This window comes from Giraffa tippelskirchi, chromosome X (assembly GCF_054371585.1).
Source record: "Giraffa tippelskirchi isolate mGirTip1 chromosome X, T2T-mGirTip1v1.2.pri, whole genome shotgun sequence".
Classification (NCBI taxonomy): Eukaryota; Metazoa; Chordata; class Mammalia; order Artiodactyla; family Giraffidae; genus Giraffa; species Giraffa tippelskirchi.
The window spans coordinates 110102015-110125951 of NC_137289.1; the positions used below are offsets into that span (position 1 = coordinate 110102015).

Genomic DNA, 23937 nt, shown 5'->3' on the forward strand with positions numbered 1-23937 from the left:
AAAAAGTACATCCACGATTTTCTGTAGAGGCTATTGAAATTCTCCGGCCTTTTCTAAACTACAGATTGGTATGAGGCTGGGTATTCGTCCACCAAATATACTTCAACCAGAGCAACATATTACAACAGATTGAATATAGGAGATATGAGAATCTAACTCTCTTCTAATAAGCCAGACATTAAAGCGATTTACACAAATGTACAATGCCACTTATTTTCACTAATAACCTTTCTTTTGGAAAAAGAAAAAAATATGGTCATTTTCCATAAAATATGCTATTTATGTTATGCTTATTACTATTATTTTTAAATGCACTAATACTAACATTCTAAAATTTCTCAGTTTTAATATTGCACATGGTAAATATCAGAAGCTATAACCTACATAAACAAAAGCTCTTTGGGATCCTTAATAACTATTAAGAATTCTGAGTCTAAAATTTGAGAACTTTTGAATTATAGCATCATTATTTTCCACATAATAATAGTTAATGAAGCAATGGATCTAGGAATTGATCATCGATGGCCACCATATCACAAAAAAGGAGATATTATGTACTTCCTGATAGATATTTACAGCATCACCTATGAAATATTCTTTTAAAAAAATCTGTCTCTGATAAAACTCTAGATTCCACTACCAGTTTATATAAAATATATAAATTTATATATACAATTTTATGTATTTATTATATATAAAATAGAAGGGCAAGATGAACCTGTTAAGGATACACTGGATACATAAAAAGCAAAACCTAGCATAACAGATCTTTCCATAGGAGATATGACTCCATCTCTTCAATGAACAAATTGCAAGGAAAAGAAAGGGTGAAGCAACCCATGGACTTCTGTTCCTGTTGTGTGGAATGCTTTATCTGCATTTCCAGTTGGTGAGCTCATATTTATCTTTCTTTAAAAAATTTGTTTCTTCCAGTTTTATTGAGATAGAATTGACATACAACATCATGAAATGATTACTACAGTAAGTTCAGTGAACATCCATCATTGCATATATTGGGTTGGCCAAAAAGTTCATTCGGTTTTCCATCCCATCGTACACAAAAACTCGTATGAACTTTTTGGCCAACCCAAGAGCTACAACAGTAAAGAAACAGAGAAAATATACATTTTTTTCCCTTGTGATGGGAACTCTCAGGATTTACCCTCTTAACTTTCATATCTAACATATAACAGTGTTAATTATATTTATCATGTTGTGTAATACATCTGTGTGTGTGTGTGTGTGTGTGTGTGTGTGTGTGTGTTAGTTGCTCAGTTGCATCCAACTCTTTGGACCCTGTGGACTGTAGCCCACCATGCTCCTTTGTCCATGGGATTCTCTAGGCAAGAATAGTGGAGTGGGTTGCCATATACATCTCTAGTACTTATTTATTTTGTAATCTGAAGTGTGTATGTTTTGACTGTCTTCATCCATCCCATTTCCCCTCATCCCCTGTCTCTGGTAACCACAAATCTGATATCATTTTCTATGAGTTTGTTTTTGAAGGATAATTGACCTTCAACACTACATTAGTTCTTACTATATAGCATTGTGATTTGGTATTTCTATACATTTCGAAATGATCACAGTTTACTCAGTTTTCAAGTCAAAGTTACCTCCTCAGTGAAGCCTTTCCTACCTTCCCCAGACAGAACCCATTACTTCTTCTTTTGTACTCCAAAGGCATTTTGTACAAATCTCCAGTTTACTACTCACCATACTTAATTACAGTGTCTGCTTACAAGTTCATCTCTCATTGAGTACCAGCACCACCTTCTCTATGCATATATATTTCCAAGGCTCAGCACTATAATTTTGGTTCATAACAGTCAACAGATGTTTATTAAATGAATGAATGGGATGATGGTTGGGTCCATGCTCAAGTCCATGAATCTACACTTCATTCCTTTTCTAATGAATTCTACTACTGTCATGGACTGAATTGTAACCCCGCCAGTTCATATGTTGAAGCCTTAACCACCAATGTGGTGGTATTTGGAGATGGGGCCTTTGGGAAATCATTAGGATTAGATGGGATCATGAGGGTGGGGCCTACAGGATGCGACTGGTGCCCTTATAAGAGTAGAGGTGCAACATTTCTCTCTCTCTGCCAATCTTGCTCTCCGTCTCTACCATGTGAGGACTCAGTGAGAAAGCAGTCATCCACAAGCCAGGAAGAGAGCTCCCACCAGAACCTGACCATGCTGGCACCTTGATCCCAGACTTCCAGTTTCCAGAACTGTGAGAAAATAAATGTCTGTTGTTTAAGCTACTCAGTCTATGATATTTTATTATAGCAGCCCAAGCTGACTAATTCATCTACCTTTGCTCCTCCTACATCTTCAGGTTCTTCACCAGTTTCCTTTATCCAGGAAACCAAACTTGACACAATGTCCTAAGGGTCTGATCATGACTAATCTTGACAGAAGGCAAGTTTAACAATAAGTGCAAATAGTTACTGAGTGTCTAATCTATGGCAGGCACTGCTCTGGGTGTAGGATGGTAGTAGGGTTAAGAAATCTAGGGCCTGCTATTTTGAGCTTAGAACCTACTTGGGAGATGGCCAATGATTAAGTGAATCCATAAAAATAATTGCAGCTATAGTAAGTGCTGTGAAGAAAATAGAACATTGTGATGCAGAATCAGGGTGTATGTTGGTGGGGGGTTGGGGGAGTAGTGCAAATTACTCTGACTAGGGTGGTAAGGGAAGGAGTGATATCTAAGATGAGATATAAGCGAGCCAGCTGTGTGTGAAATAGGGGGAAAATTTGATTTATAGGATTGGGAGACAGTAAGTGCAAAGGACCTGAGGCAGGGGAAGAGCTTGGCGTGTTTTAATTGTTGGTAGGTGAAGGGGAGCAGCATTTATCACCTCAAAATATGCCTCTTTAGCATAAGAATTCTTTTGAGCTGGTTATTTTTAGACATAGGAAAAGCTCTGAAAACCCACTAGAAGTTACTCTTTTGTAAGGGACATTTACATTTATAAGGGAAATCTCCATTTGTAAGGGTGTCGCCCTCTCCAGTACCAGGAAAAGGAGGATTACTAAACCTCTAGAAAGTCTCAACAATGGAGATGGCAGTGATGTGTCAGCCCTAGAACCTTACCTGTGCTTTAAAAAAAAAATTATTTATTTATTTTGGGCTGTGCTGGGTCTTCATTGTTGGGTGGGCTTTTGTCTAGTTGTGGTGAGTGAGGGCTACGCTTTGTTGTGGTACACAGGCTTCTCATTGCAGTGGCTTCTCTTGTAGAGTACAGGCTCTAGGGCTTGAGGGCTTCAGTAGTCGTCGTTCCCATGGCGCACGGGCTTAGTTGTTCCAAGGCATGTGGGATCTTCCCGACCCAGGAATTGAACCTATTTCTCCTGCATTGGCAGGCAGATTCTTTATCGCTGAACCACCGGGGAAGCCCCCTTACCTAAGCTTTGATTGAAGCCGTAATTGGCTTCTCCCTCCACTTCCCAACATCTTCCTTTGTCTTTAGCTGGAGATGGGATTTAAGGTGGTGGCTTGTGCCATTTCCAGGAGTTACTCAGTTTTCCTGGGTCTCTCTCATGTATACAGGAAGTATGCATGTTATTCAACTTCTAGTTTGGTTTTTTTTTTTCTCCTGTTAATCTGTTTTATTGCTATGGGGTTAGGGAATATCTCAGCCAAGAGCCTAGAAGGGTAGATGGAAAATTATGTTTCCTCCCCTACAAAGACTAAGTGACTTGTGAGTAGTGAGAGCAGATGAGAAGAATGAGATATGAGAGCAAAGGGGTGCCAAAGCCCTCAGTGCCCTGCACGCTGAGGTAAGGGCTTGAGAGATCATTCACAGAGCAATGGGAATTCTTCCAAGGGCTTCAAGCCAGTAAATGACATGGTCTGACTGTGGACTGGGTGAGAGTCTAGTCTCCATAGACTAGTTATGTTACTGAATCAGGATCATTTTGCTCAGGTCTGAAGCAAAGAGAGGGTTTATTCTCAAGGCAATCAAGCGAGGAGCTGGTAGAATGAGGAGCAAGGGGCTCAAGATATGTATGGGATAAAGAATAAAGAATAAGGGCATCACTGTGGCACAGGGAAAGGTGATTTGAAAGAGGTACCATTATCTAGTTGTGCACAGGCCTGAGCTACTAAGCTACAGGCTTCTGCTCTTAGCACAACCTGGGGGTGGAAAGTTTGGCCCTCTGATGTCAGAAGGTCACTGAGCCGAACACTTCCAGGTGTCCACGTGCCCAGTTTGGGGGGAGGGGATCGGTGGTCCTATCCAATCATTTTTTTAAAAATTTTTATTGGAGTATAGTTGCTTTATGGTATTGTGTTAGTTTCTACTGTACAGCAAAGTGAATCAGCTCTATGTATACATACATCCCCTCTTCCTTTCTTTTTTTCTTTAAACAGGAAAATATCAAGCAAAAATTTAATAATCTATACATGGGAGAGACTCAGGAAAACTAAGTATCTCTGGTCCTATTCAGTCTTAATGAGCTCAGCTCAACCTAGACAACTGATTCCAAGTTCCTGGAAAACAATTCTGGTGAACATCTTGTTGTTGAGCCTACTTGCCACTTGGAGGATATGCAAGTCTTCAAACGACCTTGATTAGTGAAGGCAGGTGAAATGGATTTGACTCGTGATTACCTCCTGCTTCACGAGGAGGCTTTAGAGGCGTCCAGGCAGGAGATGATGGTGGCAGCAAAGAAAGAGACGCAGAGCTGTTGAAAATCTATATGGAGGGTCAACAGAGTTTTCTGGTGGGGTCTCCACATACTGCAATAGCCCTGTATCCTTGCAGCCAGGGCTCCTAACCTGGGATCCATGTGTCCCAGGAAATTCCTGAATGCACCTTGGGGAGTTCACACCCCTCTGAAAAGGTATGAGGGATGGTATGTCTGAGTGTTGTCTTGGCGGGGGTGGGGGCCCATGGTTTTCATCAGGTTCTCAAAGGTGGTAGAAACCCCAACAGATATGAAAGGTGATTGAAGCTGGAGGAGGGACACGTTGGGGGTTTGTCGTGCTCTTTACTTTTCTGTTTGCTTGGAAGTTTGCATAATAAGCAGCTCAAAATATTGGTGTGCCAACTGTGCAAGAAGAACAAAGAAGGATTGTTGTGGCAGACCTTTTGAAAGGCACATTGCTACATTTTATGGCTCATGGTCAGTCTGTTCTAAGATTTCCGAGGTGTTCTCAGATTGCCACAGCCCCCGTCCTCCCCTATCTGGCTTTGGTGGCCACTTTGTTTCTCCTCCAAGGGGACTGCCTTCTGCTGAATTTCATTTTCTGAATTTCACAAATACAGAGTATATTAAAGTTCCTTGAAACAAAGAGCTGGGGTGTTGGGGTTTAAGGACCCTGACTTGAAAACAACTTTCTCAGGCGCTGGTGACCCTGAGAAATAACAAAAACCCCAAGCCTCAAATTCTTCTATGTAAAAGAGGACTTATATTTGCTCATTGGGTGATTGGTGATAAAAGAAAGAAGATCTGGGTAAAACACATATCCCAGCCCTGTGTGACTAAACATGAGCTTGGCGCTGCTGTCCTTTTCAAGTTGTGGAAGAATCATGCAAAATTGGTAAGCACGGTGTCCTCTTCCATCATTCAACTAGTCAAGGTAGGATTTAATTTTTATTTTATTTAAAAAACACTTTTTACTGAAGTATAGTTGATTTACACTGTTGTATTAGTTTCCAGTGTACAGCAAAGTGATTCAGTTATACATATGTATGTATCCTTTTTTATTTATTTATTTTTTTAACAGTTCACCCATTTATTTCACCTCCCCCATTCCCACCTCCAGCAAATATGTATCCTTTTTTAGATTCTTTCCCATTATAGTTTATTACAAGATATTGAATATAGTTCCCTGTGCTATACAGTAGGTCCTTGTTGGTTATCTATTTTTTTTTAATTTATTTATTTTTTTAATTTTGGCTGTGCTGGATCTTTGTTGCAGCGTGGGCTTTTCTTTAATTGTGGTGAGCGGCGGCTACTCTCTAGTTGCAGTGCACAGGCTTCTCATTGTGGTGGCTTTTCTTATTGCGGAGCTCAGGCTCTAGGCCCGTAGGCTTCAGTAGCTGAGGCCCTAGACCACAGGCTCTATTGTAGTGGTGCACGGGCTTAGTTGCTCCAGGCATGTGGGATCCTACTGGATCAGGGATCGAACCAGGGTCTCCTGCATTGGCAGCTGGATTCCCAACCACTGGGCCACTAGGGAAGCCTGGTTATCTATTTTATATATGTGCTGTGTGCTGTGCTTAGCCACTCAAACATGTCTGACTCTCTCTGGTCCCTTGGACTGTAGCCTGCCAGGCTCCTCTGTCCATGGGATTCTCCAGGCAAGAATACTGGAGTGGGGTGCCATTTCCTTCTCCAGGGGACCTTCCTGACCTAGGGATTGAACCAGCATCTCTTGCGTCTCCTGCATTGGCACGAGGATTCTTTACCACTATATTATATATAGTAGTGTGTATATTTTAGTCCCAAACTCCTAGTTTATCCTCCCCCCCCCTTTCCCCTTTAATAACCGCAAGTTTGTTTCCTATGTCTGTGTGTGTACGGAGAGGACTGGGGAAAGCCATTTGTTATGTTGAATGCCTCTCTCACCCCCCCGCCACCAGTAATAAGCACCCCAAGGGTCAAGCAGAGTTGTGCTGACACCCTGATTCCCCTGACTCTGCTGAAAAACCTGCAGCGTGTCTTTGAGGTATAGTTCTCTCTCTTGTTTGTTCAGTTCTGCTTTTGACAAAATCAGAGCCGTTGGCCTGGTGGCCCCGTGGGCAGCTTGCGGAGGCCACACCTTGGCTGGTCTCCCCACCTCAGCCCCCTTCCCCCTGGTGACGTCCCGGGCTGCTCCGGGGGACTCATCCTGCCACTCCTCTGCTGCTCCAAGCAGGTCAGTCTCTGGTACCTGGTTCTTCCCTTGTTCTCAGCTCAGCTTTCCTTTCTTCTCCTGTAGCTGCTCCCCCACCAAAGCAGCTGGCCACGTTCCTCAATGCCTGCTTTCTTTAGGGCCCTGAAGTCAATCTGTCTGTTTTGGTTTCCAGGGTTTCAAAGGATGACAAGAGCAAGGCCTCCCGTAATGGAAGAGCATCCCCTATCTTCTCTCATTTGGCTCTTCCAACTGTTTTAATCATACGGAGGCTTGGAGGGTGTTGTGGAGGCAGCACAGGGTGGTGGCTGAGAGAACAGGCTCTGGTGTCAGCAACTTTGGGTCCCATCCTGGCCCTCCTACCTATTAACTGAGTGACCTTGACCAAGTCACTTAACCTCTCTTTGTCGCCATTTTTTACCTCCACCATAGGGAAAATACCACTTACCTCTGGGGCTTATGAGGATAAAGTACTAAGATGACATGGCATATAAAAGGTGTTTAATGAATGAAGAAAATCACATAAGAAGGGTTCAATTAGTGAAGAAAGTCATGGAAAGAGGGTTCAATGAATGGAAAAAATTCTGGTCACTCAAGTAGTGCCAGACTGCTCTTGCTGCCCCTTTAGACCCACTCTTCCCACCCTGTTCTCATCTGCCTGACTTCTTCTTGGGTTTGGCCGTTGGTGAGCCCCAGCAAGCGCACAAAGGATGGAGGCAGAGTGAAGTCAGAGATCTATTTCCCTGACTCTGTTCCAGCAGTCACCTCACTCTGCCTGTGTTCCTTGTCAGGAGGTCACAGCTCTTCTTAAAGCAGCCCTCTCTATGGGACTTCTCCCTTTTGGGTTCCAATGACAAGTCTATCTCCTCCATCTTTGGAGCTAGGAGTGAACACAGTCTCAGGGTACTGCACTGACCCTAACTGGTGTAAGGGAGCTTCCAGAATGACCTCCTTCTTGGTGGGCTCCTTACTTCTCATAGGCTTGGACCTTTAGGGTGTCTCTCTTCACAAGGTCTTGAGGAGATGATCCAATGAAATACTATGTAGAGTATGTTGTTGACTGTAAAGCACTGTGATTACTATAGGGCTTTATTATTACTAGGAGGTGACCAAACCCTCACAGGTGAAAAAATGACTGTAGGAAAAATATCTGGGAATCTGTGATGTTTACCTTGTGTGTGTGCGTGCTCAGTTGCATCAGTCGTGTCCAACTCTTTTGTGACCCCATGGACTATAGCCTGCCAGGCTCCTCTGTCCATGGGGATTCTCCAGGCAAGAATACTGGAGTGGGTTTCCATTTCCTTCTCCAGGGAATCTTCCCAACCCAGGCAGCAAACCTGCGACTCCGGCATTGGCAGGCGGATTCTTTCCCACTGAGCCACCTGGGAAGCTGATGTTTACCTATTTAGGTATTGCGATCATAATTTCAAAACCCAATATATCAAAATGGTACCTCCCTCCCCTCACTGAGAACCTGAGAAAGGAATGTTCTGAGGATCTGTGTTCTATGCAATGGGTCCCTATGGAGGCCTTTTATCTCTTCTACCACATGATGTGAGGAATTTCAAGGCCTATCTCTTCTAAAGCCTAAAGCCTGCAGCCCCACAATCTCACTGAGGGCTCCACCTGCTCTGTTTTGGTCACCAGCACATCTGTCTTTCCAAAAGGTGAGGCAGTTTGATCAACGAGCTAGATCTTCTTGGTCTGTGAATCTAGGGGGCTTTGCCTCATCTCTGAAGACAGTTTGCTACAATTTAATATGTACATCAGACATTTCCATTTCTGACTTCTTTTTCCCTCAGCCTGTCTGACTGGCTCTGGGAGACATCTTAGATATCTCACCCTTTTTGACACTGGCCCCAGGCCAGAATTCAACTTTTTTGACAACCCGGTCCCTGGAGCTAGCAGATATCTCTCAAGAAACATTTCTTTCCACTTTGCAAGAAGATCAAGGGTTTCTGCAGTCTCCTCTCTTAACTGAATCCCACCTGCCTCTTCCTGACTGCCTTGGCCAAATTCCTTCCTATTTGTATTAATCAGTGTCCCCTCTGGTTCGGACTTATCTAAGCTCCATGCCCTCCCCTTCTTCTCTGAAATGTCACCCTCTAGGACATGCTCCTACCCCATTGTCCAGCAGCCTCTCAGTCAGTATATGTCATTGTTACCTTTGCATCCCAAACTCATCTCAGTCATGATGAGAGATGAGCTATCCTGAAGAGAGAGCTTAGTTCCCTGCCCAGGGATTGAATCTGGGTGCTGCTAAGTCGCTTCAGTCGTGGCCGACTCTGTGCGACCCCATAGACGGCAGCCCACCAGGCTCCCCCGTCCCTGGGATTCTCCAGGCAAGAACACTGGAGTGGGTTGCCATTTCCTTCTCCAATGCATGAAAGTGAAAAGTGAAAGTGCAGCGCACCCCAACCGGTCTCCCGCCTCACCTCCCTCCCGGTGGCTCTGAGCCAAAACGGCAACCATCACCCGCCGAGTGCCCTTCTAGCGCCACACTGAATCTGGGTAGCCTGGATGAAAATCAGGAATCCTAGCTGAGAGACCACCAGTGGCTCAAGGCAAGAAGCAAAATGGCCCTGACTCTTTCCCCTCCTTTGAAAGCAAGAATGTTTCAAGGAGATGAAAACTGGAAAAACAAGTCTACAAAGTTTATTATTAGAGACTCAGTATAACATGTGGGAGAGCACACAAAGAAATAGTTTATTTAAGACAGAAGCAAGGCAGAAATGTCCACCTGAAGAGAAAGTGTATGGATGTCTTCTCTAATGAAGAGCACCTTAAAGAGGAGATTTAAATCAGTGATAATTCACGCAGTGAATGAAGAGTCCTTCATCACATTGTGAGAAAGTAAAGTTACCTTGCGTCTGTGGCCACAGAATTTTGGCTAGAATTCTGAAGTGTTTAGGAGATATGGACCGTCCTTAAAGTCAGTTTTATTATTTACCCATCTTTTCCCGAAACCAGTTCAATTTAACTGTGTGTGAGGGGCAACTTCTTGATTTAGGTTGAGTTGTACTGGGCAGAACACTGAACTCTCAACTGTTTTCCTTAATTGATCTCCAAGGGTGACTCTTTCCCCTGTGAACATTATTACCTCTTGTTAAACCTGTTGCTCTTCTTCTCCACTCCTGTATTTCCTTAGCCCTTCTCCCCCTGAACATAACATTTTTGTTCCTGTGAAGGTCACAATGAAAAAAAGAGCCAAACTGGGTTCAAGACAGTGGCAGAGATGTGCTTTAAACAAATAAGGTAATAAGCTGAAGTTGCCAACAAGGTCATGGTAAACCCTGGCTGTTCATGGACAGTTATGGTTAGACAGAGAGAGCTAGAATGATCCAGAAGCCTGAAGGGCATATGTGAATGGCAGAATGCTGAAACCAGCACCTCACATTCTAAACCCACTCAAGAACAGGGTCAGCGATTTAGCAAAACCATCTGGTTTCACACAGGCGTTTTGTTAGCGTCAGCACCACAGACGGGTGCAATAAGCCCCTTTTTAAAGGAAATGGAAGCACATTGGCTTAAAAAAGCTTTTTGTTGAAGTGTCATATATGTACAGAAAAGTGGGGACTTCCCTGGCAGTCCAGTGGTTAAAACTTGGCCTTCCAACGCAGGGGGTGTGGGTTCAATCCCTGGTCAGGGAGCTAAGATCCCACATGTCTTGTGGCCAAAAAACCAAAACATGAAACAGAAGCAATATTATAACAAATTCAGTAAAGACTTTAAAAATAGTCCAGATTAAAAAAATCTTTAAAAAAATAAAAAGTGCACAAATCTTTAGTGCAAGCTCACTGAGCAAACTGAGTACACCCATGCAGCCAGCACCTAGATCAAGAAACAGAAAATGACCAGTGACCCCCAAAAGTTCCTCTTCTGATCCCTCCCAGTCACTATCTAACCCTTTCTTCCTGCTTAGCACTTTCTCTAGCATGTTATATATTTTAGTTATCTTATTTGTAATCTATCTCCCCCACTGGAATATAAACTTCATGAGGGCAGAGATTTGTGTTCTGTTTTGTTAAGTGCTGTATCCCCAGCTCCTTGACTTATGCCTAGCATATTGTTATCACTCAGTCAATATTTGTGAAATGAATGGATGAAACTCTGCAATAAGAAATGCTAAAAAATGTGGCCGAGTGGTTAAGGTGGTGGACTAGAAATGCTTAAAAATAAGTCTAACCTTCAACAGATGAATGGACAAAGAAAATGTGGTCTAACCATACAATGAAATATTATTCAGCCATAAAAAGGAATGAAGGATACCTGCTACAATATGGATAAACCTTAGAAACAAGGATGCTGAGTGAAAGAAGCTAAACACAAAGAACCACATACTATATGATTCCATTTATATGCAATGTCCAAAGCAGGCAAGTCTATAGAGACAGGAAGTAGATTAGTGGTTGCCTAGGGCTGGAGGAGGGGGAAATTGGAATGGCTGTTTAGTGGGTAAGTGTTTTCTCTGGAGGTGATGAAAATGTTTTGGAACTAGATAAAGTTGATGGCTGTATAACACTGTGAATGTACTCAGTGCTATCGAATTGTATACTTAAAGATGGTTTATTTTTTCTTTCTTTTTAAAAAATATTTATTTATTTGCACCAAGTCTTAGTGCCTTAGTGGCACATGGGATCTCCAATCTTCTTTGCAGCATATGGGATCTTTAGTTGTGGCATTTGGGATCTAGTTCCCTGACCAGGGATTGAACTTGGGCCCCTTGTATTGAGAGTGCAGAGTCTTAGCCACTGGACCACCAGGGAAGTCCCTCATTTTCTTTTATGTGAATTTCACCTCGATAAAGCAAATATTAAAAAATCCTCAGAGGGACTAAATTTACTGAACACCTTTTCTTCACCACCAGAAAAAGTGGATTCTGGTAACTGTAGGATTCTTTATTTGAGAAAGGTGATGGATATGTAGGCAAAAATTTGGAGAAAGTGGCCTAGATGTAGTAGTGGAGGGAGAGATTGGAATGACGTGGCCACAAGCCAAGGAAGGCCAGCAACCACCAGAGGCTTGAAAGTGTTTGGCCCTGCCTGTGGACACCTTGATTTTGACCTTCTGGCCTCCAGGCTGTGAGAGAATACATTTCTGTTGTTTGAAGCCACCAAGTTTGTGGTAATATGTTACAGAAGTCCCAGGAAACTAATTCAGGCCTCCAGTGATAAACCCAACAAGTTGGAGAAAAAACTACACACAAGGTCAAGAGTTTGGGTCCTTGGGAATCCCAGGAGTGGAGAAGATCCCCAAATCCCCTTTCTTTCTGTGAGGATGAGCTGACGGTCATCTGGCCTGTATATTGGCCCCCATGTGCAGTCATGTGGCCGACAGCAAATGAGGCATTCACGGGCTGACTGGCTCACAGCATTTTGTATTTTTTGGCCTGTCAGCATTAATGCTGCAAGAATATAGGTGCTTGGGTCACAAGTAAGAGTGTGAAGACTTTAAAACAGCACTCAAAGAGAAAGCAATCTATATTTGCTTCGTGGAAATAAAATTTTACTGCTCTGTGAGCTCGGTTCATTAATTCAGAGTAGGGAAAGGAAATTGGCAAAGTCTGTCACCTTTTATTTGATCAAGTGACCAGCCACCTGAAGCAGGCATGTTTTAAAGACACTGGGTGATAAATGTTCACTGTGTGAAGATGGAAGGAGGGAGGGAGAGTCTGATTTTGAAAGAACAATGCAGCCAAGTGTTTATTCATCATACATGCAGTGCTCCTAAGAGAAGGACGTTGAATATCAAAATTCTTATTGAAAACTTTTAAAACTTCCTTTCTCTGTTGCAGAGAGGGAGGTAGAATTGAGAGGAGAAAGGAGAGGATCTTTGACACACTTACCTATTTAACATTTAAAGCCTTGACTATACACCTTAGCAGTACCAGGAGGCTATTATCCTGTTGGGTTTTACAATGTTTAAAATCCTTAGACATTGTCTTAGCTTTTGTTCACATGTAATTTCATACTTTATGTTTAAAGACCTGAGTTTCCTAGGTAAGAATCACTCCCTTCTCTTTCAATTCACAGATGATAGTTACTTAGAGAATGGAGGCTGGACTGATTATTTTCTTTTACTATATCCTAAAGAATTATGGTAAAACTTGACTGAAAATTTCTGGACTACAGAAACAACTTCTCTGCCAATCCCTTCCACTCTTCCATCTGTTTAATCTCATAAAAGCAAGATAAAGTGGTATTTTCTCAGTTGTTCCTTTCTGTCGTGTTTCTCACTTCGGTCTATATTTAAGGAACACTATAATGTATATTATTTGTGTGTGTTTGCGTGCTCAGTTGTGTCCGACTCTTTGTGACCCCATGGACTGTAGCCCACCAGGCTCCTCTGTCCATGGGATTTTCCAGGCAAGAGTACTGGAATGAGTTGCCATTTCCTACTCAAAGGGATCTTCCTGACCCAGGGATCAAACCCTCATCTCTTGTGTCTCCTGCTTTGGCAAATGGATTCTTTACCACTGTACCTCCTGGTAAGCCCATATATATAATATATTATATGTCATATGTTATATTATATATCATATACTTTATATTATATATTATATGACTCCACTAGTCACAAGGGCTTCCCTTGTGGCTCAGATGGTAAAGCGTCTGCCTACAATGTGGGAGACCCGGGTTCGATCCCTGGGTTGGGAAGATCCTCTGGAGAAGGAAATGGCAACCCACTCCAGTACTCTTGCCTGGAAAATCCCATGGACGGAGGAGCCCGGTAGGCTACAGTCCATGCGGTCGCAAAGAGTCGGACACGACTGAGCGACTTCACTTCACTTCAGTCATTTAATAATGTCCCTTTACCCCCTATACCCATGAGCCATAGAGATTCTAAATAGAAGGTGGAATTCTGCCTTATAATCTGGAATATTTCTTTTCTTATGTTAGTTTTTGTTTAAAGTAAGGCAAAATCCATATTGTGTTGTCAAAATTTAGATGGGGAAGCAGAGCCACCGTGGATATTCTAAGAATGAATCCTTTTGCTGATGTGGGAGGTGCGGGGGGAGTGAATGTCTAGAAGCGGGGAGTCAGAAGATCAGAGAGTCACTAGCCACTACCAAAAGCATTGGTAGAACTGGACAAATCAGAGGTTTTGGGAAAGTTCAAGAAGCCAAGCACATCCAGCTGTCCAAGTGGGGCGGTGAAGGGAGAGTTGGTGGAGAGGTTTATGGGAAGCTGGGGCCTCTGTGTAACTCCTGCTTCTGGGTAACTCCTGCCTTGTCGGGCCACAGACAAGCCCCTGGTGGTGAGCCTGAGTCAGCCGTTGGCTAGCGGACCTAGTGGTAGGAAATGCGAGCTGGAGGTGGAGCAGAGGAGAGTCGGATAAGCTAGCCTCTGCAGAGCACCTCTGTTTCTGTCCGTCACTACATCTGCTGGGGTGGTGGCTGCCAATGGTAGTGACTGCTGCTTGCCTTCTGCCCTACAGTTAGTTCTCATGCAAGTTCCACTTTTGGCAAACTCTAATGGCACCCCACTCCAGTACTCTTGCCTGGAAAATCCCATGGACGGAGGAGCCTGGTAGGCTGCAGTCCATGGGGTCACTAAGAGTCAGACATGACTGAGCGACTTCACTTTCACTTTTCCCTTTCATGCACTGGAGAAGGAAATGGCAACCCACTCCAGTATTCTTGCCTGGAGAATCCCAGGGACGGGGGAGCCTGGTGGGCTGCCGTCTATGGGGTCGCACAGAGTCGGACACGACTGAAGCAACTTAGCAGTAGCAGTAACCTGGAATCATACAAGAGAATGAGCTTCTAGGAAACTATGGAGTCTCCTCTCTTAATCAAGCTGCTATAGCACAATTCAGCCCAGCCCCCACTATCATAATAACTGAAATGACATCAAAACAAAAGCCACCTAAAAAAATTCAATAGATTAAAAAAAAATTGAAGTATAGTTGATGTGCATTGCTGTGTTAATTTCTGCTGTACAGCAGTGGTTTAGTTATACATGTTTGTATTATATATATATTCTTTTTAAAATGTTCTTTTCCATTATGGTTTATTATAGGATATTGAAAGTGCTATACAGTAGGACCTTGTTGTTTATCCGTTCTGTGTATAAGAGCTTCCATTGGCTAACCCCAATCTCTCACTCCATCCCTCCTCCAACCCCCTCCCCCTTGGCAACCACCAGTCTCTTCTCAAAGTCTGTGATTCTATTTTGGTTTCACGGATAGTTTCATTTGTGTCCTATTTTAGATCCCACATATAAGTGATATCATTTATGTGATAAGTGTCTATGATTTACTGCACTTAGTATTTAATATGATAATCTCTAGTTGCATTCATATTGCTCCAAATGGCATTATTTCATTCTTTTTTATGGCTGAGTGGTATTCCATTGTACATACCATGTCTTCCTTATCCATTCATCTGTCGACAGACATTTAGGTTGCTTCCATGTCTCACGTATTATGAATAGTTCTGTTATGAACCTAAGGATGCATGGTTCTTTTTGAATTTTAGTTTTGTATGGATATTTTCCCAGGAATAGGATTGTGAGATTATATGGCAATTGTATTTTTAGTTTTCTGAGCAACCACCATACTGTTTTCCACAGTGGCTGCACCAACTTACATTCCCACCAATAGTGTAGAAGGGTTCCCTCCTACGTTTATTGTTTGTAGACTTTTTAATGATGGCCATTCTGACCTGTGTGAGGTGCTACCTCATGTAGTTTTGATTTGCATTTATCTAATAATTAGTGATGTTGAGCATCTTTTCATGTGTCTGTTGGCCATCTATACTTCTTTGGAGAAATGTTTATTTAGATCTTCTGCTCATTTTTTGATTGGGTTGTTTTTGTTGTTGTTGAGTTGTATGAGCTGTTTGTATATTTTGGAAATTAAGCCCTTGTCAGTCACATTGTTTGCAGATATTTTCTCCCATTCTGTATGTTGTCTTTTCATTTTGTTTATGGTTTCCTTTGCTATGCAAAAACTTGTAGGTTTGATTAGGTCCCATTTGTTTATTTTTGTTTTGATTTCTATTACCTTGGGAGACTGACCTAAGAAAACTTTGGTATGAGACTGTTTTACCTATGATGTCTTCTAAGAGTTCTATGGTGTCGTGTCTTACGTTTAACTGTTTAAGCCATTTTGAGTTTATTTTTGTGTATGGTGAGAGGGTGTGTTTTAACTTCATTGATTTCCATGTAGAAAAAGCCTTTTTAAAATTACTCTTCCATTCTACTGTACCTCAGCTTAGAATTCAGAATGCATAAATATGTCATCCTTTTTAATACGATGGCCCAGTAAATCTGCTTTCAGTGGTGTTGAACCTGGCAGGACATTGGAGTATGGAGGGGGTGGCACATGCTGAGAAACTCACAGGATTCCCACTTGTGGTTCTGACGAATATGTAACCCTGGGCAAATCCTTCCCCTCTGTGTCTCTTGTTTTCTCACCTATGAAATGGGCTGAATTGTACCCAGTGGGTTTGGTACCAGTATCCAAATAAGATAATGGAAGTGAAAGCACCTTTGTTGCTGTTGTTGTTGTTCAGTCGCTCAGTCATGTCTGACTCTTTGTGACTCCATGGACTGCAGCACGCCAGGCTTCTTTGTCCTTCACCATCTCCTGGAGCTTGTTCAAACTTATGTCCATTGAGTCGGTGATGCCATCCAACCATCTCATCCTCTGTCGTCCCCTTCTCCTCCTGCCTTCAAACTTCCCAGCATTAGGGTCTTTTCTAATGAGTCAGTACTTCACATCAAGTGGCCAAAGTATTGGAGCTTCAGCTTCAGCATCAGTCCTTCCAATGAATATTCAGGGTTGATTTCCTTTAGGATTGACTGGTTTGATCTCTTTGCAGTCCAAGGGACCCTCAAGAGTCTTCTCCAACACCGCAGTTTAAAAGCATCAATTCTTTGGTGCTCAGCCTTCTTTATGGTCCAATTCTCACATCCCTACATGACTACTGGAAAAACCAGATGGACCTTTGTTGGCAAAGTAATGTCTTTGCACCTTTAGTGCTAAATACCATGATGGTTGTAAGTCCTGTTATTTCAAGCTGAAGGAAGATCCTTCAGCTTGGCAGATGTTAGAGTTTATGTACAAAGTAGGTGATGAAAAATCATTTTGAAGTAAATGAATTAATGAATGAACCTGACTTGGCACCATGGGAAAAAATTGAAGGTGTTGGTGAGGACATTATTTCAGATATGGAAATTGCCAGGGAACATCTTTACTCTCCAAAGTCAGCACACCCCATGAATCCTCATCAGTGGCATGATGACCCAGGAGTTTCCCTGCCCCTAGAAATATGTATGTATTTTCTAGTTAACAGAGAGTAAGGGAGACATCATTGTTGTCTCCATCATCATCATCATCGTTGTCGTCATTTGCCTGAAGCCCCAGAATATACTGAAACACAACACTGCTGATGGGAGAGGGTTTAGTATTGCTTTCTCTGGAGGATAATTGGGAAGTTTGGCTCATGACCTAGTAACTCCACTTCTATGGGTTCATCCAAAAGAAGCAGCCTAATATGCATAGGTGTGTAACTGCTGGGCTCTTGAATTCCAGAAGTGAGCATACTTCATCTCAGAGGTGACTGTGTCTTGTGTTGAAGAAAGCACCTGTACGAACCTTGATGGTACATTCTAATTGGTGAGAACTTGGATGGGCATAAAGTAAACAAAGAATAAACAAGAGCACGTGGAGTTCCTCCTTGTGTCACTCCCTCATCCAGATGACGGGAAGACAGCTGTGAACCAAAGAGACCAAGCTCCCGCCCTCATGCAGGAGAGAGGCAATCCAAAAATGAACAGTGTGATCGAATGTCAGGTTAAGTACCATGAAGGGAAATAAAGTAGCATCAAGGATTACAGAATGATGTGGGTGCCATTTTTAGATATGGTGGTCAAGGAAGGCCTCTTTTATTTATTTTTATTTTTTGGCTGCATTGTGTCTTCATTGCTGCACACAAGCTCTCTCTAGTTGTGGTGAGCAGGGGCTACTCTGCAGTTGCAGTGTGTGGGCTTCTCATTTCGGTGGCTTCTCTTGTTGCGGGGCCTGGGCTCTAGAGTGCACAGGCTCAGAAGTTGTGGTACTCGGGCTTAGTTGCTCAGCGGCATGTGGGATCTTCCCAGACAAGGGATCGAACCATGTCCCCTGCATTGGCAGATGAATTCTCAACCACTGGATCACCAGGAAGTCCAAGGAAGGCCTCTCTGAGGTGGTGCTATTGGCTCAGCGATGTGATTAAATGGAGGGAGGCAACTATGCTGATATTTCTGGGAGCAGAACATTTCAGGAGGGGGACAAACACGTGCACAGGCCCCAAAATGAGAAAGAGGTTTTTTAGTCGAGGGACAGTAGGGACACCAGTGTGGCTGTGCTGCAGTGAGCAAGAGGGGAAGGTGGTAGTAGGTGAGGTTGGAGAAGGAGACAGGTAATGAACCACATTCGCTTTTGATTTGAGACAAGTCAGATGGGAAGCAGTTAGAAAACTTTGAACTGGAGTGTCACATTTGCTGGCTTAAATATTGAAGGGATATTCATGGACAATAAATCATAGAAAGGCAAGAAAAGAAACAGGCCTTATAGGATCTCTTGCAGTGGTCCATAAAGGAAGGAGGCTATCAGGAGGCTGGGATCAGGGGAGGTTAGTGGTAGAGGTGGTGAGAGGTAGTCAGAGCCAGTATATACTCTGAGGAAAGAGCTGATAGGATTTGCTACCAGCCAAATGCGAGGTGCTGATAGAAAGACAAGGGTCAAGGATGACTTCAAAGTTTTGGCCTGAGCAAGTGGATGCATGGAGCTGCCACTTCCTGAGATGGGGACTACTGGGCGAGGAACGAATTTGGGAGGAATGCAGAATTTAGCTTTTCAACGATGAAGTTTGAGATGCATATCAACCATCCAAGTGAGGATGTGAAGTAGACAGTTGGACATGAGTCTGGAGGTCGGGGCAGAAGATGTAAATTCAAGAGTTATTAGTGTAGAGATGATATTTAAAACCATTAGACTGGACGAGATCACCCAAGAGTGAATAAAGATAGAAGAGAGGTCTAGGGACTTCCCTGGTGGTTCAGTGGTTACGAATCTGCCTTGCAATGCAGGGGATGTAGATTTCATCTCTGGTGGGGAAGCTAAGATCCTACATGCTGTGGAGCAACTAAAGTCCATGTGCCACGACTAGAGAATTCGTGCTCCTCAACAGACTCATATGAGACCATGAGACACTGTCCCGTATGAGACAGTGAAGAGCCCAAGTGCCACAGCTAAGACCTGATGCAGTGAAATAAACAGATATTTTAAAGAGAGGTCTAAAGTCTGGATCCTGGGACACGTCAATGTTTACAAGTCAGGGAGAGGTCAATGAACCAGTTCAGGGGCCAAGAAGGAGTGGCCAGTGAAGAAGGAAGAAGACCAGGAGAATGTCGTGTCCTGGAAGCCAAATGAAGGAAATATCTTGAGGAGGAAGTGGTTGCTTGCAGTGTGGGAGGAGGTAAATAATAAAGTAAGAAGCATTTGAAATTTTCAGGGCTTTCTGGGGTGAAGAGGTGGGGAGTTTAGGTACAGAGAAAGAGAAGACGTGAAGTCAATGGAGACAGCTGAAGATCTCAAGAACGTGGCAAGACATCACGGTCCATGAAGGCACATCATCAATGAGAAGTCCCCATATGGTGGAGAAGGGCCAGCGACTTCCTAGGGACAGTAATACCTGGTATGAATTTGAAGTTATTTCCTGCTGTGTTGTGATTGACTTTCATTTCCTCCAAACCTCCACATAACTCAGCTATCTTTGGGTGCCATGCAGTAGCGGCATTTTGCACAGATGTAGGAAGAGAGACAGTCATGTTGAAAGGCTGCAGCTGCCCAAGAAGGTGAAATACATGGGATAAACAGGAAAAACAGAGTGAGAGGTGACCAGGAGAAATGGAACCCCCTGAGGCCCCTTGGAGATCTTGGAAGAGCCGCTGGACTTCTCTTGGTTTGTGGGATGGAGTCATTAGCATTTTATTTAGCTATTAAAGGGAAAGATGAACTGTGCATGCTGGAGGACCCGGGGTCACCTGAGTAGCAAATATAAACTGAAAAGTATGCAAGGACATATGTACGGGCAGGTCCTTAGCAGCATTTTTTTTTTAATGCTAATAAAGATTGGGAGACAGCTTGGATGTCTGACAGTGAGAGAGTGATTAAGTAGGTTAATGATGCTTCTTTTTAATGGAGACATTAGAAATGATGACAAGGGCACATATTTGTTGAATGAGAGAAGCAGGTTTCAAAACAGCATGCTTAATGGGATCCTACTTATGTAGGTAATATGTGCATATCTATATGTGTGCAAGGAGAAACATTAAAACCATATTAACTAATGTATTCATGGCTTCCCTGGTGGCTTAGCAGTAAAGAATCTGCCTGCATTGCAGGAGATGCTGGTAACGTGGGTTCAATCGCTGGGTAGGGAATACCCCTGGAGGAGGAAATGGCAACCCACTGCAGTATTCTTGCCTGCAGAATCCCATGGACAGAGGAACCTAGCAGGCTACAGTCTATGGGATCACAAAAGAGTCAGACATGACTGAGAGACTAAGCACAGTACAGTACATGGTACAACCAATATATTTGAAATGATGGTACCTGAGTGGTGGAATTATGGGTGACATTTTTTCTTCTCCTTTGTACTTGTCTGTATTTTCTAAAAGATTTTTTTTTTACAGAGAATATCACTTTTATGATTAGAGAAAGCAGCCAGTGTTTAAAGAAGAATCACTGATGTATGACTTGGCTATTCATGAGCACTGTCTCTATCTTTCTTGATTATGTATTAGTTAATTGCAAAGAGATTCAAAGAGCTTCTAGGTTCAAAATTCCCCGATGGATAATACAGGTGTGTATAACCGAGACAACTCTGGAGACAGTTGGATATGTTCTGAGCTCTGTGGTAGATCTGTTCTAGGAGAAAAAATGATTGCCAAGGCAGAGATATTAGTCTCCAGGTTACTTCTTTCTATTTTCTGGTTTGGATCTAAGACCAAAAGACTGCAGGAGACTTTCTGGCTTCACTATGGAGTGTGGAGAAGGCAGTTGCATGGTTGTCCTGATGCTAGGTAGCATGCTTCAGAGATGGACATTCCTGCTCCCTTCATCTCCTTGCAGAGCCCAGCTAGACAGCTAGTTCCCTTTAGGTGTGCAACATCAATCTTGATGTTTGTGCAAAGCAATCCTGGCAAGCTGGTACAGCATGGTTCATTGCTCCAGGTGTGCACAACAAAATCATCAATCATTAACCTAAAAAGCTTTCCCAGGGCTATGTTCCCAGGTGCTGGGCAACGGTTGATCATAGTTCTAGGTTCCCTTGGAGACCTGCTTGGAGTGAATGAGCAATCAAACATGCGGTATTACGCTTTGCTACCCTCCTATTTTCCAGGTTTGCACCAGAGAAGGGCAGCAACTTAGTCTCTCAGATTTCCAAATTCACTACTCCCAGGGAAAGGCTGTGATCCATTCATCTTGGGTTGGGTGCTCACTGCTGGGCCAGTCAAGTGATAGTATGTGTGCATGAGTGTGTGTCCATGTTCCAATCTCTGAGGAATTAAAATGAAAGCTGCCTGTTGGAGGTTGAGTTCTCTGGGAAGCTGATTCTGAGATGGAGTTTAGTGTGTAGGATAATTAAGAAGTGCTCTTGGCAATTAGGCAAGCAAAAGAAATAAAGGGTATCCAAAATGAAAAGAAGTAAAATTATCTTTCTGTGTAGATGATATGATCTTATATATAGAAAAGCAGGGTGACAGTATACAGCTTTGATGTACTCCTTTCCCAATTTTGTACCAGTCAGTTGTTTCAGGTCTGGTTCTGTTGCTTCTTGACCTGCATACAGGAGGCAGGTAAGATGACCTGGTACTCCCATCTCTTTAAGAATTTCCCACAGTTTGTTTTTTGTGATCCACACAGTCAACGGCTTTAGCATAGTCAATAAAGCAGAAGTACATGTTTTTATGGAATTCCCTTGCTTTCTCCATGATCCAACGAATATTGGCAATTCGATCTCTGGCTCCTTTGCCTTTTCTAAATCCAGCTTGTACATGTGGAAGTTCTCAGTGCATGTACTGCTGAAGCCTATCTTGAAGGATCTTGCTAGCATGTGAAATGAGAGCAATTGTATGGTAGTTTGAACATTCTTTGGCATTGCTTTTCTTTGGGATTGGAATGAATACTGATCTTTTCCAGTCCTGTGGCCACTGCTGAGTTTTCCAAATTTGCTGGCATATTGAGTGCAGCACTTCTAGGATCTTTTAGGATCATCTTTTAGGATTTTAAATAGCTCAGCTGGAATTCCATCGCCTCCACTAGCTTTGTTCATAGTGATGTTTTCTAATGCCCACTTGACTTCACACTCTAGGATGTCTGGCTCTGGGTGACTCATCACACCATTGTGGTTATCTGGGTCATTAAGACCTTTTTTGTACAGTTCTCTGTGTATTCTTTCCACTTCTTCTTAATCTTTCCTGCTTCTGTTAGGCCCTTACCATTTCTGTCCTTTATTGTACCCATTCTTGCAGGAAATATTCCCTTGATATCTCTAATTTTCTTGAAGAGATCTCTAGTCTTTCCCATTCTATTGTTTTCCTCTACTTCCTTGCATTGATCACTGAGGAAGGCTTTCTTATCTCTCCTTGCTATTCTTTGGAACTCTGCATTCAAATGAGTGTATCTTTCCTTTTCTCCTTTGCCTTTAGCTTCTCTTCTTTTCTCAGCTATTTGTAAGACCTCCTCAGACAACCATTTAACCTTTTTGCATTTCTTTTTCTTGGGGATGGTCTGATCACTGCCTCCTGTACAATGTCACAAACCTCTGTCCATAGTTCTTCGGGCACTCTATCAGATCTAATCCCTTGAATCTGTTTGTCACTTCCACTGCGTAATCAAATCCTTTAGGATTTGATTTAGGTTATACCTGAATGGCCTGGTGTTTTTCCCTACTTTCTTCAATTTAAGTCTGAATTTTGCAATAAGGAGTTCATGATCTGAGCCATAGTCAGCTCCAGGTCCTGTTTTTGCTGACTGTATAGAGCTTCTCCATCTTCTGCTACAAAGAATATAATCAATCTGATTTTAGTATTGACCATCTAGTAATATCCATGTGTAGAGTCACCTCTTGTGTTGTTGGAAGAGGGTGTTTGCTATGACCAGCTTGTTCTCTTGACAAAACACTGTTAGCTCTTGCCCTGCTTCATTTTGTACTCCAAGGCCAAACATGCCTGTTATTCTGGGTATCTCTTGACTTCCTACTTTTGCATTCCAATCCACTGTGATGAAAAAGACATCTTTTTGTGTGTGTGTGTTAGTTCTAGAAGGTGTTGTAGGTCTTTGTAGAACCAGTCAACTTCAACTTCTTTGACATCAGTGGTTGGGGCATAGACTTGGATTACTGTATGTTGAATGGTTTGCCTTGGAAACGAACAGAGATTATTCTGTCATTTTTGAGATTGCACCCAAGTACTGCATTTTGGACTCTTTTGTTGACTCTGAGGGCTACTCCATTTTTTCCTAGGGGATTCTTGCCCATGGTAGTAGATATAATGGTCATCCGAATTAAACTCGCCCCTTCCCCTTCATTTTAGTTTACCGATTCCTAAGATGTTCATGTTCACTCTTGTCATCTTCTGGTTGACCATGTCCAATTTACCTTGATTCACAGACCTAACATTCCAGGTTTCTATGCAATATTGCTCTTTACAGCGTCAGACTTTACTTTCACCACCAAACACCCACAGCTTAGCATCAGTCCCGCTTTGGCCCAGCTGCTTCATTCTTGCTGGAGCTATTATTAATGGTAATTGCCCTCCCCCCTTCCCCAGTAGCATATTTGGGTACCTTCCAGCCTGGGGGGCTCATCTTCTGACATCATATCTTTTTGCCTTTTCATACTGTCCATGTGGTTCTCAAGGCAAGAATACTGGAGTGGGTTGCCATTTTCTTCTCCAGTGGACCACGTTTTGTCAGAACTCTTTACTATGACCCATTCATCTTAGATGGCCTTGCCCAAAGTGCCTCATTGCTTCATTGAGTTATGCAAGCCCCTTCCCCACAATGAAGTTGTGATCCATGAAGGGA

General features: G+C 42.9%; 1 protein-coding gene and 1 pseudogene across 11 annotated transcripts in view; both read left to right on the plus strand.

Annotated features, from left to right (window-relative positions):
• Window positions 1-3741: 3741 nt before the first annotated feature.
• The window catches only part of LOC145535726 (small ribosomal subunit protein eS1 pseudogene), a 31817-nt pseudogene continuing 11621 nt past the window's right edge, over window positions 3742-23937 (plus strand).
• MED14 (mediator complex subunit 14) overlaps window positions 5275-23937 on the plus strand; it is a 317032-nt gene continuing 298369 nt past the window's right edge. For 6 of the 11 annotated variants that reach the window (XM_081564475.1, XM_081564478.1, XM_081564487.1 and 3 more), the window contains exon 1: window positions 5275-5598. The gene's annotated coding sequence lies outside the window, so the exon portion shown is untranslated. The remainder of the gene's footprint in view (window positions 5599-23937) is intronic. The other 5 variants (XM_081564480.1, XM_081564484.1, XM_081564481.1 and 2 more) reach the window with 1 other exon arrangement.